Here is a 13,214-nt window from a genome sequence, read left to right as displayed (position 1 = left end):
GGGAAGGGATACCTGGAGGTCTAAATGAAATATGAAGGTTATGGGATCAAGTGGGATAGGATGGGTGATGGGGGGAGGGGGGAGGATTAGTGAATCATGGGGGGTGGGGGAGGGAGGGGAGGGGAGGAAGGGGTGGGGGGTGTTAGGGGGCAATGGGGGGAATAGGGGGAGTAGAGCTGGGGGGTATGAATTCCATTGTAGGGTGTGGGGTAGGATTTAGGGGGTTGCTAGGGGGCAGAGGGGGATGAGGAAGGGGGAGGGGGGTTATTGGAGATGGGTAGGGGGGAGAGGGGGAGTAGGTAGGGGGAAGGGGAAGGGGGCTAAACCCCCCTGTTGAATCTTCAGTTTACATTTGGTTCAGCTTTTTAATTTCAACTGCTCTTGAAAACAATGAGAGGGTGAAAAGAGAGCAAAGAAGAGGAGGGAGTAGAGAAAAGAGAAAGAGAGGAAGGGAAAGAGAGAAGAAAAGGAGGAAGAATGTGAAAGAGAATAAGGAGGAGAAGAGGATAGATGTGGAGCAGAGGAAGATGTGATGACGGGAATAAAAGAGGAAGAGAGGGGGAGGAGGGAGTAGAGAAGAGGGAGAGAGAGGAAGGGAGAGAAAGAAGGAGAGAAGAAGAATGACTGTGAGGAGGAAGACGAAGAGGGAGGAAGTGGGATAGAGGAACAAAAAGGAAGGGTGGAAGTGAAAGAGGAATAAGAATAAGGGGGTGGAGGAGGAGGAGGAAGAGGGAAGAAGAGAAAGGAAGAAGTGAAATAGGAAGAGGAAAGGAAAGAGGAGAAGGGAAAACAAGTAGGTGGAGGAGGAGGAGGAGGAGGTAGGGGAAGAGGAGGAAGATAAAGAGAAAAAGTAGAGGGAGGAAAAGGATGTGGAAGACGAGGAGGAGAAAGAGGAAGATAAGAAGGAGGAGCAGGAGGAGAATGAGGAGAACGAGGAGGAGGAGGAGGAGGAGAATGAGGAAGAAGAGGAGGAGGAGGAGAAGAAGGAGAACGAGGAGGAAGAGGAGGAGGAGGAGGAGGAGGAGAAGGAGGAGGAGAACGAGGAGGAGGAGGAGGAGAAAGAGAAGGAGAACGAGGAGGAGGAGGAGAGTGAGGAAGAAGAGAAGGAGGAGAAAGAGGAGGAGAAGGAGAAAGAGAAGGAAGAGGACGTGGAGGAGAAAGAAGAGGATGAGAAAGAGGGATAGGAGGAGGAAGGAATAGAATGTTGGGGAATACCAAGAGAAGGAGAAGAACAAAGAAGCGGAGGGTGGGTGAGGGGAGGAGGAGGAGGAGGAGGAGGAGGAGGAGGAGGAGGAGGAGGAGAGAGGAGGAGGAGGGTTACCTAGAAAGATGAAAGCGAAGAGGGGAAGAGAAGAAGACAGGAGAGAGGAGAAGTGAAATGGAAGTCAAGAAGGGAAGAAGAGAGAGGGGAAGAGAGAGAGAGAGGGGAAGAGAGAGAGCGAGGGGAAGAGAGAGAGAGAGAGAGATGGAAGACGAGAAGAGGGATGGTTGAAGAGGGGAAAGAAAGCAATAAGAATAGAAGGAAGAGGGGAGAGAGAGGGGAGAAGAGGGAGAGAGGGGAAAGAGAAAGCCAAGACAAAAGGGGGAAAGGATTTGCATATTACGTGGACAGCGAAGAGTAAGAGACCTTTCGGTCCTTACAGTACCTAAGCTATCATTGGTATTATTATTACTATCACCGCAATACTATTACTGTCATTATTATTATCACCGTTACTGTTACCATTAGGAAAAGGAGACGGAGGAAGATGAGAAAGAAGAGGAGGAGGAGGAAGAGAAGGAAGAGGAATAAGGAGGATGTGTAGGAGAAGGCCAAGGAGGTGAAGAGGAAGAGGAGGAGAATAAGAGAAAGGAGGCAAAGGAAGATGAGAAAGAGGAGAAAGAGGAAGAAGAAGAGAAGGAAGTGGGACTAGGATGAGGAGGAATAGGAGATGGAAGAAGAGGAAGAAGAGAGTAGAAAAAATATTAAGAAAGTAAAGAGAAAAAGAGGAAGAGAAAGAGAATATAAGAAAAAACATAAAAATGAGGAGAAGGAAGAGATGTTAGGAAGGGGTACGAGAAGATTGAAGAAGAAGAAGAAAATGAGAAGGGGGGAGGAGGAGGCAGAGGAGGAGGAGGAGGAGAATGAGAATTTGAAAGAAGATTAAGAGGGGGAAAGAGGAGGTGAAGCAATAGAAAATTGATGAGAATGGAAAAAAAGACCGAGATGAGTTGGGGAAAGAAGAAACTAAGTAATACAAAGTAGTTATGAAAGAGGGGAGAGGGAAGGGGGAGAGAGTGAAGGGGGAGAGAGGGAAGGGGGAGAGAGGGAAGGGGAGAGAGGGAAGGGGGAGAGAGGGAAGGGGGAGAGAGGGAAGGGGGAGAGAGGGAAGGGGGAGAGAGGGAAGGGGGAGAGAGGGAAGGGGGAGAGAGGGAAGGGGGAGAGGGGGAAGGGGGAGAGAGGGAAGGGGAGTGAGAGAGGGAAGGGGGAGAGAGGGAAGGGGGAGAGGGGGAAGGGGGAGAGAGGGAAGTGGGGAGAGGAGGGGAAGGGAGAGGGGAAGGGCGGAGTAGTGAGGGAGGAGGGAAGGGGAAGAGAGGGAAGGGGGAGAGGGGGAAGGGGGAGAGAGGGAAGGGGGAGAGGGAAGGGGGAGAGAGGGAAGGGGAGGGAGAGAGGGAAAGAGGGGAGAGAGGGAAGTGGGGAGAGGAGGGGAGACAATTATGGGATTATAAGAGAAGGGGAGACGAATTGGGATTGATCTATGGATATAAAGAAATGTTGTAAAGAGTTCTAATGAGAAAGGATTGAGACAATGAGACCATTTGGTCCATAAAGAGGCTGGGTGTCAAAAGAAAATAATGAATGTTTGTCACACTGGCTGAGCGATTTAAAGCGTCGTTACTTGCGGCGAAGGTGGGATGGTGGTTCGAACCCTGCAACCGGTGAGTTGAACTAAGGGCATAGTTAATTAAATTTCACCCTGCAAAGTCCTCTGTAAGGGGCACCGTTCTAGCCTCCTGATAAGGGGGAGTTTGTGACGTTAAACCAAATCGTCATGATCTCTTTCTTCGCCTTTTATGACCAATCTCCACACAAAAAGGAATTCCAGTCACTTTTGTAGACATATCACCAATCAAAAAGTAGCTCTTCATATATATATATACATGTATATATATATATATATATATATAATATATATATATATATATATATATATATATATATATATATATATGTATATAACTACAAAGTAATGCCGTAACACATTCGTAAAATTCACCAAAGACCCAGTGTGTTGGATAGGAAGAGATGAAGTAGACGACATCCATATATTTCGATCACAGACTGTAATCGAAATATATGGATATCGTCTACTTCATCTCTTCTCATCTAACACAGTGGGTCTTTGTTTGATATATATATATATATATATATATATATATATATATTATATATTATATATATATGTATGTATGTGTGTGTGATTGGAGGAAAAATCCCAATCACATATAGGACTAAATACCAATTTCTATTTTTTACCAATCACTTACATGATTGGAGCCAATCACCACTCAGAAAATAACTTAATTCTTCGAGTCTGTCCTTGACCGCTTCGACGGCCCCTCCTCTTAGGGACGATAGTATGCTCTAAGGATACATGGGGGTCAGATTATCTATATGTTCTTAGTATTTTGTCAGCAATAACCAGCGCTTCTATCTTTTGGGACAGTATTGTACTGGAGAGCCGGAACCATAGGAATGGTATTAGAGGTACCTAAGTGGATTTTTTTTTTTTTTTTTTTTTTTTTTTTTTTTTTTGAGTCTCGAGGCATAAAGGCCTCTGGTCCATAGGGGTGTCATCAAGGTCTTAATTGCATAAAACTCAGGATGTAATTGTCCTTAGGTATCGGGAAGAAGAACTGAACTGGGTCTTCTTGGGGATGTCTGTGGTCTTTAACTTCGACATTCTTGAAGAAATTTTGAGAATGGAATAAGAGCGATGGATCTCCACTAGGGGAATGGGCGGGAGAATTTTTCCTATGGGAGGGGGGAAAGTGTAGGGGAATTTTAAGGTTTTACGGCTGGGAGGGGGATCGGAGGAGTGAATTGGAAACGTAGACATTCACACATAAGCCACTGGAATGTTAATCTTTCTATCTATCTATCTACCTATGTAGCGAGGGCTTTTTCCCCCTTATGAAGAAGGTAGCCAAGTCAAAGTCACGCACCCACTCCACGCATTCCACTCCCATCCACCACCCTCCCTCCCCTCCTCATCTTAGCTTCCCGTGGATGACGGGTCATCCCTGTATCCCGCCCACTGCCCCGGGTCAGAAGCAATGCAACAAGACACAGCACATCCACTGCAACGCCGCTTCACAGACAATCATTCGGTTTAACGTCGGGAACTCCACCTTATCAGGAGGTTAGGACGGACCCCTTATAGAGGACTTTGTAGCGTGAAATTTAACAAACCATGCCCTTGGTCCAACTCGCCGGCGGCAGGATTTCGAACTGCCGTCACCTCGACCTCCGCCGCTGGTAGCGACGCTCTAACCCGCAGCATGAAGCTTCATAGACTATAGCCATAATAAAGTCAGGATAGGTATAGATAGACCTATTTCAAATATATTCGTCAATAATCTCATGTAAGATTACTGTGCTACTCTGGTCCGTAGGGGTGGCACAAAAGGTCCTTAAAAGGTTGGTTGCACATTTTTTATGTAGTCAGTACACTGTTAGCTCAATTGTTTTTTCTTTATTTATTAGTGTCCAGTAGAAGCTATACAATACACCCCTTGAAAAATAAACTGAAATAAAATGAAATAAAATATATTACAATACAATAATATAGATAGTTTTGTACAATACAATAGATAAAGATAAATGAAACAAATGAAATAAGAAAATGAAAAATAATAATGAATTATTAAACAAGTAAACATTTGATAATGAAAAAACAAAAAAACAAAATGAAATTAAATAAAGATGAAAAAGTACAAAACGAAAATAGACAAAAAGAAACACGAGAAATAAAAAAGAGAGAGGAAGGACGAAGCAAAAACGAGAGAAGAGAGAAAGAGAGCAAAAAAAAAAAAAAGAATAAAAATGGATAGAAAAGAGGATGAGAAGCAGAGAAGAAGAGAAAGCAGACACGGGTTCCCTCCCCTCCCTTTCGACCCCCCACAAAAAAAAAAAAAAAAAAAAAAAGGGAAGCGAAAATAGGACATAGAAGAAAGGCAAAGCGACAGGAAGAGACGCGACGCCAAAACAAACAAGAAAAATGAAAAAGGGGAAGAGATAAGCGACCTGAATAAAAGAACAGATCAAGGGGGGAGGGGGAGGGGGAGGGGGGTGACTAAGAAAAGGAATAGAAGGGGAAACGGAGAGAAGAAATACGAAGAAAAATGGAAACGAAAAAGGAAATAAAGAAATGGGATTATATGTGTGTTCAACTGTGTGTGCATATAGAGGTATACCCACCCGCATGCACACACACACGCACACACACACACACACACACACACACACACACACACACACACACACACACACACACACACACACACACACACACACACACACGCATTCACAGTCTCTACTTCATTCATTTATTCATTCTTTCATTCATATATACATATATATATGTAATTGTAAACCTATACGCACACGAGCGCCCGCGAGCTCACACACACACATACACACAAACACACGCATGTAATCATATGTACAGACACGAACAGACATGCAAGCACACACGCACACACACACACACACACACACACACACACACACACACACACACACACACACACACACACACACACACACACACACACATATATATATATATTATATATGTTATACAAGCACCACGTCTAACTAATATATATATATATATTATAATTAATATATATTCTATATATAAATAAACATAATATTATATATAATATATATATATATATACAGTATATTTCAAAATCTATATTCCATAATATATATATCATTATATATATATTCTATATATGGACCATATATAGAATTACCTCGACCAATTCGTTTTTTTGACCTGCAAGTTTGGCTATATCGTTGAATAATTCCGGTCCGTTGGAACCTAATCCACACCCTCACCACAACCTTATGTAATTTCAGAGCCATTTACTCCCCAACCCCTGCCTTATACCAAACTCTAATTACTTTTACTATAGAAACTTTAAAGAAAATCACTAGTGTTTCACTGACCAGGGCTTTTCTTTTGGAGGTGGTCCAAGTACCTTTCCACCGTTGAGACTGCACCTCCAATTCCTCTCCGTTAGATCCTAAATTTTTCTCGTTGGATTCTTCCAACTCTTTGCCCCTTGGTATCAGATCTAAAATATTCTGTTATAGTTGTTTCTTTCTGTTGGGTTCCTAGGGGGGACATTTGGTCTTTATCTCCGTTGGTCCCAATTGCAAAAACCCCTGTTCCCCCTCATAAACCCGTTGGACCCGTAGTTCCTGATAACATTTCCCTTTGTCCCAACTTTCTCTTAACAGCTTAAAGTCAGGAAAAACAAACCAACAAATACAAACAAATGACAGGACAAATGCAAGCCCGCCATCCCCTATCATTTAATAGCCCTCTCTCATCACTGACATCGTCTCAAGTTTCCTTGTATCAGCTCTCCCCCCTCCCCTTCCCGTGGTGCGAGGCCTTGGGGTCTATCTGCAGACAGCCAGTATGAACTCAAGCAGACTACTCAGTCCTTGAATAATCTCGAACCAAAGAGCATTTCCCCCCTCCCGGACCTTACTTTCCCTAAACCCACATCAAAACGTCCTAAACGCTTTCAAGAGCTCGACTGAGGTCCCATTTTCGGAATTTTCGGGCCGAGGTCCAACGAACCGCAGTAAATACTGGGAAGTCGTGGCATAACAAAGTATCTGAAGAGTAATAGGGTATCGAGTTCTTTACTATCTATCTTTTGGGACCGCAGAGAGGAACCATATGGGTGATAAGACCCCCGCGGGGGACGCCTTAAGAGGAGTTCCTGAAAGCGGCAAACGCATATTACAACTAAACAAGCCTTCACCCTTCAGGGGCAACGAGGGATCGAATCCTCCCTCCTCTCCCTTCCCCAGTTTGGACCTCGCTTTAGAACCCCTCTCTCCTTGGGTTATAAGTTCCCCTCATATAAACGCCCTCCACCCGGAACGAATAACGACTAGGGTCTCCAGGTTTAGCAGGGCGGAACTCAGGGGGTGTGCACATTTGCAAAAACGGCTTCGCCCTAGGAAGGTGCTCGAGGGTCCAACCTTTCGTGAACATTAACCCTCAGCATCATCCCTAGCACCTTAAGCAAGAGAGAGCAGCCCTCGGTGACCCCCAAATTTTACTCCCGCGTTAACCCTCCAACGGCCAAACGCACGAGAGCATCGTTCAGCCCCGCTTTTAAATGACCCTCATATCGAGTCTATCGCAAGCTAACTGGAGGGCATCAGGGTATCCTGAATATAGACGGGCTACATCGGGAACGATAGTGTTGATCTCCAAATAACTCAACAATACGGGCCCGAGGGGAGGCAGGAGGATGTTTGTGCAACGTCAAACAACAACAGTCAAAAGACCGACTGAAGCCGGAGGCTACTACATTATTATAGAGAACTTATATATATAGAAGTTATCGGCGGTATGACCGATATGATTGCGATACATATATATTAACATTATATTTTGCTATGTTATGTCGGCTATATCATGCGCTTATATACAAGCTACTATAGGGAGATTTGTGTTATTATAGTGAACATGAAATTTAGGACGTTGCCAGCAGCCCTCCGGTTTATATGATAGCCGATTCCTATATATGTATTATACGTGGAGACAGCTATCATATAGGTACCAAGTTTATATATGGTTTGATATGACGGCGATATATATATTCGTATATCGAAAGAGTTATACATATATGTTGGCATGTCCTTATATATATCATATATAGGGGTTCCTGGTCAGGCGTGAGTACTCAGCAATCGCAGCAGTTAGTTCCCTGACTCAAATCCTGCAAGTGAGTGAAAAGCAAGTTAGCATGCCCTAAAGGAGTTAGATAAATTTTATGGCTAGTCAGATATAGGAAAATCTTGTATCTTTCTGAAGATGTCAATAAAACAAAGCGAAATTCTTTGACAGGGGACTACTGCCTAGTATCTTCGGCAAATTTATTCTAGACGGAAGGAGGTCTAAGCACACAAAGATGGTCCCAGTGCAAATCCTAAATTAATATGTATATATAGTATATGTATATATATATACTAGTGATTGCATATAGTAGTATATATATGCCGTAGGCGTAGCTAGGGTGAAAATTCGGCGATAATCCATTCAATAAATTAAATCTGATATCCGGGCCACGGGTGGGCGAAGCTGTAGGGAGAGGCATCATAAATACATATCAACCCACTCGTGTGCATTATAAAACCTAGAGGTTCGGGAATGAGAATAACTCAGTGAACACGTGTTGCGGCGAGCTGAAAAACAGCTATTGGCAAGATGGTGGACACCAGGAATTTGATGAAAATCGGCCGAGTTAACGAACATCTTGGTCAAAAAATTTCCGTTAAAGGCAAACTAGAGGTTTCACCCGCTGTGTTGTTCGGATCCAATTTTTCTGATTCCACGTTTGTGAACCAACACCGGGACGTAATGCTGTTGGTTTTTTCTGTTAGTCCAATTTTTCTTTTGACTTTTTTCCGTTGGTCCAATTTATCTGTTGGACCTAGCAAGTTTTCCCCAAAAATCGTTGGGCATCCACGGGGTACCCAACTATTTATCCTTGGTGTTCTCAATTTTCGTTGGTTCAACAGGTTGATTATTTATGTGTCCTAAATAAAATTTTTTCATTTTTTATGATTAATAAAAACTGATTTTGTTTTGTCGTTTTGATAAGTAATAGGCCATTCTTTCGTGTTGGTCATATACCCTATTGAGGAGGGTACTTCCATTTTTTGTGTGGACGGGGCTGACGAGGGCGGGACTTTCTATCATAAGAAAGGAGGGTCGTTGGTTGGTCTCCATTTAGATAGTGCGGCCAACAGGAAGCCGGCAACCACCAATGTCCGGTGAGGGCTGGAATTGATTTACACCGCGACATGAACAGTGGTCGTGGGGCCCCGAACGAAGTGTGGGATTGGGGATTTGGGGGGTCCTAGTCTTGGCCATCGCAACAAGGCATCGAGGTATTATATGGAGATATTCGGCCGCGTATCGTATATACCGCTAACATCGGCCGGGCATGATGAAAAAGGAGGAGACGCAAAGCTGCGCCTCAGGGAGGAGGGGGGCAACAGTGGGGAACGCAGGAGGCGCTGAGGGTTAAGAGGAGTACATCCGACCCCCTTAGCGAAAAGACAGAGAAAACAGAAACGTTTAACTGCCGGAGGGGCAAGTAAGAGACAGGCCAGAGGTTGACACTAAAGCAACATGGCAGACGAGGGAATGAAGCAAAAAGAATTTGAGCCCCAAAAATAGAAATATATTATTATAGAAGTAAATAGAACGGCTAATATAAACGAAGAGAGAAAAAGACCCTTAGTATAATATCTAAAATAAGGAATAAATATATATATACCAATTCCCTGACTAACTTTTATTTGTTGGTACCAAGGTTTGTTGTTGCAAACGTAGTCGAAACCATTTAAATCTTCTCCTTTCTGTTGAACCACCAGGCACATTTCTGTTGGATCATTCAACCTTCACCAAGTAAGAAGAAACACAGCCTTCCCCGAAAAAGAAAAATGTAATGAGGGAGACTTTAAATTTATAAAACGTGAAGAGTGAAGAGAAACGAAAGTGGAATAAAAATAAGAAAAAGGAAAAATTAATTAAAATGTCACCAAAACATTCTCACTTCCCAAATGAAAAGCGGTAGATGAAAATAGGGAGCAGTCCGGCTAAAGGGGGCCACATACGCACCACACGGGAAATCCTCCCTCCCCCTCTCTTCTCGATTCCCCAGCATTAAACCTCCTCAGCTTTAAAAAATATTATAGTTCCCCCCAATCCTCCTCTCCACGAATATATAGCGAAGCACCTTTCGACTCCCGAGGCAACTATTCACGCAACAATATTAGGGGGACCTTACCGAAGACGCAAAAAAGGTCCCGGGGGGGGGGGGTGATCACACCTCAGGGGGTGGGGGTCCACCTCCCTTGAGTAGCAGAAGGGGGAGGGGGGGAAGGGGGGGGGGGCGGGTGGGGGGGGGGGGGGGAGGGGGTGGTGGGGGGGGGCACTCCCCCTCAAGATGGGGGGTTCGGGGGCGTAAAAAGGAAGAGGGACCTAAAGACCCCATATTAATTGAAACAATTTTCGCAAGAACAAGGGAAAGGCACACACGATGCCGCCCGTGCTCCCCACTAGAACAAGCTTTCCCCGCACCCTCCCTCATCTCCCCCTTCCCCGTGCCCCTCCATCCCTCCCCCTCCAATTTTCCCCTTCCCCCTCAAATCCTCTATCCCTTCCCCTCAACACCTCCCCCTTCTCCCACCCTTTTTATTTTTTCTATTCCCTCATCGTTTTTTTTCATCCCCCGCCCACCTCTCGTCCTAATTTCCCCTCCTCCTCCCCCGCTGACCTCATCTCCATCCTCGCCCTTCTCCATCCCCAACTCCCCTCATCCCCTGGGTCAGAAGCAAATGCAAAAAGCAAAACACAGTCCCCCTCGAGCAAAGGTCCCCCTCCCCTCCCCAAAACGGCGGGAGGGGGGGGGGACTCCCCCTCTATCCTCCCCTCTCCCCACCCCCCCCTTTAACGTCCCCCTTACCCCCCCCCTCTCCACCTCGATTCCCCTTTAGCCCTTTCCCCTCCCCCTCCGTCCCCGTCCCCTGCAAGAACAAGGAGAGAAACGGGGAGGAATTACCCCCTCTTCAAAACTTTTCCCCCTTTTCCCCCTCTTCCCCTCCACACGTCCCGGTTCCTTCCCCCCCCTCCCAGCACTTACCAGCAAGAATAATAAAAGGAAAAGTAGTTACCATTCCGGTATGGAAGGGCTAAGGTGCATTCTGGCATACTTCCATATCTCATCCCCTTTTGCTAAACAACTTGCCTGTTCCCATGCTACCTCCAAAAGAATTTTGCTACTTGCTTTCTGTTGTAGCAACTACTCGGTTTACGATATTTCTAGACATAAGGGCATTTCAACCAATTTTGTGTCTAACATTCGTATTACACCCCATCCCAGTCCTCCCAATCCAACCTTTCTCTTTAGTTCCCCCCGTTCCAAATTCACTTCGGCTCACAGACGCATGAGAGGTAGTTCTGACTTCCTTTTACAAGGTTAGCAAAAGCAAGTAAAATGCTTAAGCGAGAAATGGCTAGGTGATACCCATAGGCTAGTCAGATAAGAAAATGTTTCTTTGTCAACAAACAGCCCTATCTACCATATTTTTTTTTTTTTTTTTTTTTTAATTCCCACTCCCGCTCCTCACCCAAATTACCCTTTGGGTATCTCACTCTATATGCACAAGATGTCCCCACCCCCAAAAAAAAAAAAAAAAAATACTTCTCAGACAGACATTTAATTATTCATAAAAAAAAATTAATAAAAAAAAAATCCCCCATTTTTTTGTTCCGGCAATTCGAATAACCCAACCTCTCTTAATGGCGAATTGTTGTCAAAAATCTCGTTAATTTAAATAAAAAAGAACGAAGCAATTTTTTTGGGTTTCCGTTGTGTTTTAGTGAAACGAAACGTAATGCATTTTTTCTTTCAGATACCGTCGGTACAATACAGTTCCAAAAATTTTACAACATTTAGCGGTATCCATTCTCACAGTGGGCCTTGATAACACCCACTTGATATTTGTCTAAATAACATTTTTATAATTTAATGTCAATATTTTGTCCTCTTGATATTTAGGGAACCGCTTTAGTCACTCTAAAAACGATTTGAGCCGAATTTAATTCACATTCCTCCCTTTCCCTGTCAAATTGTAAGACCCCCCATTATGAAGTAACGTGTTGTCCTTCCATGGGATCAGGCCGCATCTCCTTTTTTTGTTAATGAACCATGAAGTGGGGATAAGGTTTCACAACTTATACTGTGAGATATATATTATATCCTCTAATATACTATATTTTATATATTATATATATACCGTTTTATTATATTTTTCTATATATATATGAAGAATCTGACAGTTTTTATGTCAGTTGCTGTAGGATACCTAAAGCCACTGGCACAGAATTTACCCCTTGACTCCCGGTAAGATACTTTCACAATCTCCCCCTTTCTACCCGGAATTCCGTATCCTGTTCTACTATGTCTCTAGTCATTCCCTTAAAATCTTCAAATTAGAATATGCGCTGTCACTAGCGAAATGATAAAATTTCCCTCCTCTCAAACAATGACCTTGATATATAGCGCACAGTGGTCGTCCAATAATATATATATATATAAGATATTATATATTGGCTATATATATACGAATATATTGTATATATACATCCCTACTCCCCCCCTTCTCCATTATGACATGTATGCATGTTGTAGGGATCAACAACAAAAACCACTGCTTTCGACCTTCCCGGAATAATATAACTTTCACAATGTCTTTACTCCGATTCTTCGAATCCTATATGCGACTGATCAATAAAAATGAATCAAGATGAATTGTCGCTTTTTTTGTTTTGTGTTGTGGGGGTCCACTAGCGAAGATATTTTCCCTCTCAAATATAATAATATAATAATTATTATATGAAAATTTTAGCAATAAACCATATATATAATAATGAAAATAATGATATATAATATATATATATATAAATAATATATATGCATCTAAGAGCATAATATAATAATAAAAAAAAAAAATTCTAATAATATAAAGAATAATAATAAATAATAATAAGTCAAAGGTACGTGTTAGATATTACGCACCCATTAATCGCACCCCTCCACCACCCTTGTCCACCACGCTCACCACCACTCTTCCACCCCTCCTAATTTCAGCTCCTCGTGAGATGAGGGGGCGGGACCTGCTCTCCAAATCACGAGAAACTTCCCCATGGGGTCAGAGGCCAAAGCAGCAAAGAGACACAGTGGTAGCCACAGCAAGGTCTGCTGTCTGCGTCACTTTATCGTCGAGCCCCCCCCCCCTCCCTCCGTTCCCCCTCTATCGCAGAAACAAGCGGAGAGGATTGGGAGAGAGGAATCCCTTCAACTTGCGTCAAGAATAAGTCAAAAATATCATTGGCCCCAAA

The sequence above is a fragment of the Oratosquilla oratoria genome, chromosome 31 (assembly GCF_046742065.1).
Source record: "Oratosquilla oratoria isolate Oo_2021 chromosome 31, ASM4674206v1, whole genome shotgun sequence".
In the NCBI taxonomy this organism is placed as follows: domain Eukaryota; kingdom Metazoa; phylum Arthropoda; class Malacostraca; order Stomatopoda; family Squillidae; genus Oratosquilla; species Oratosquilla oratoria.
Note: the sequence above shows the minus strand (reverse complement) of the source record.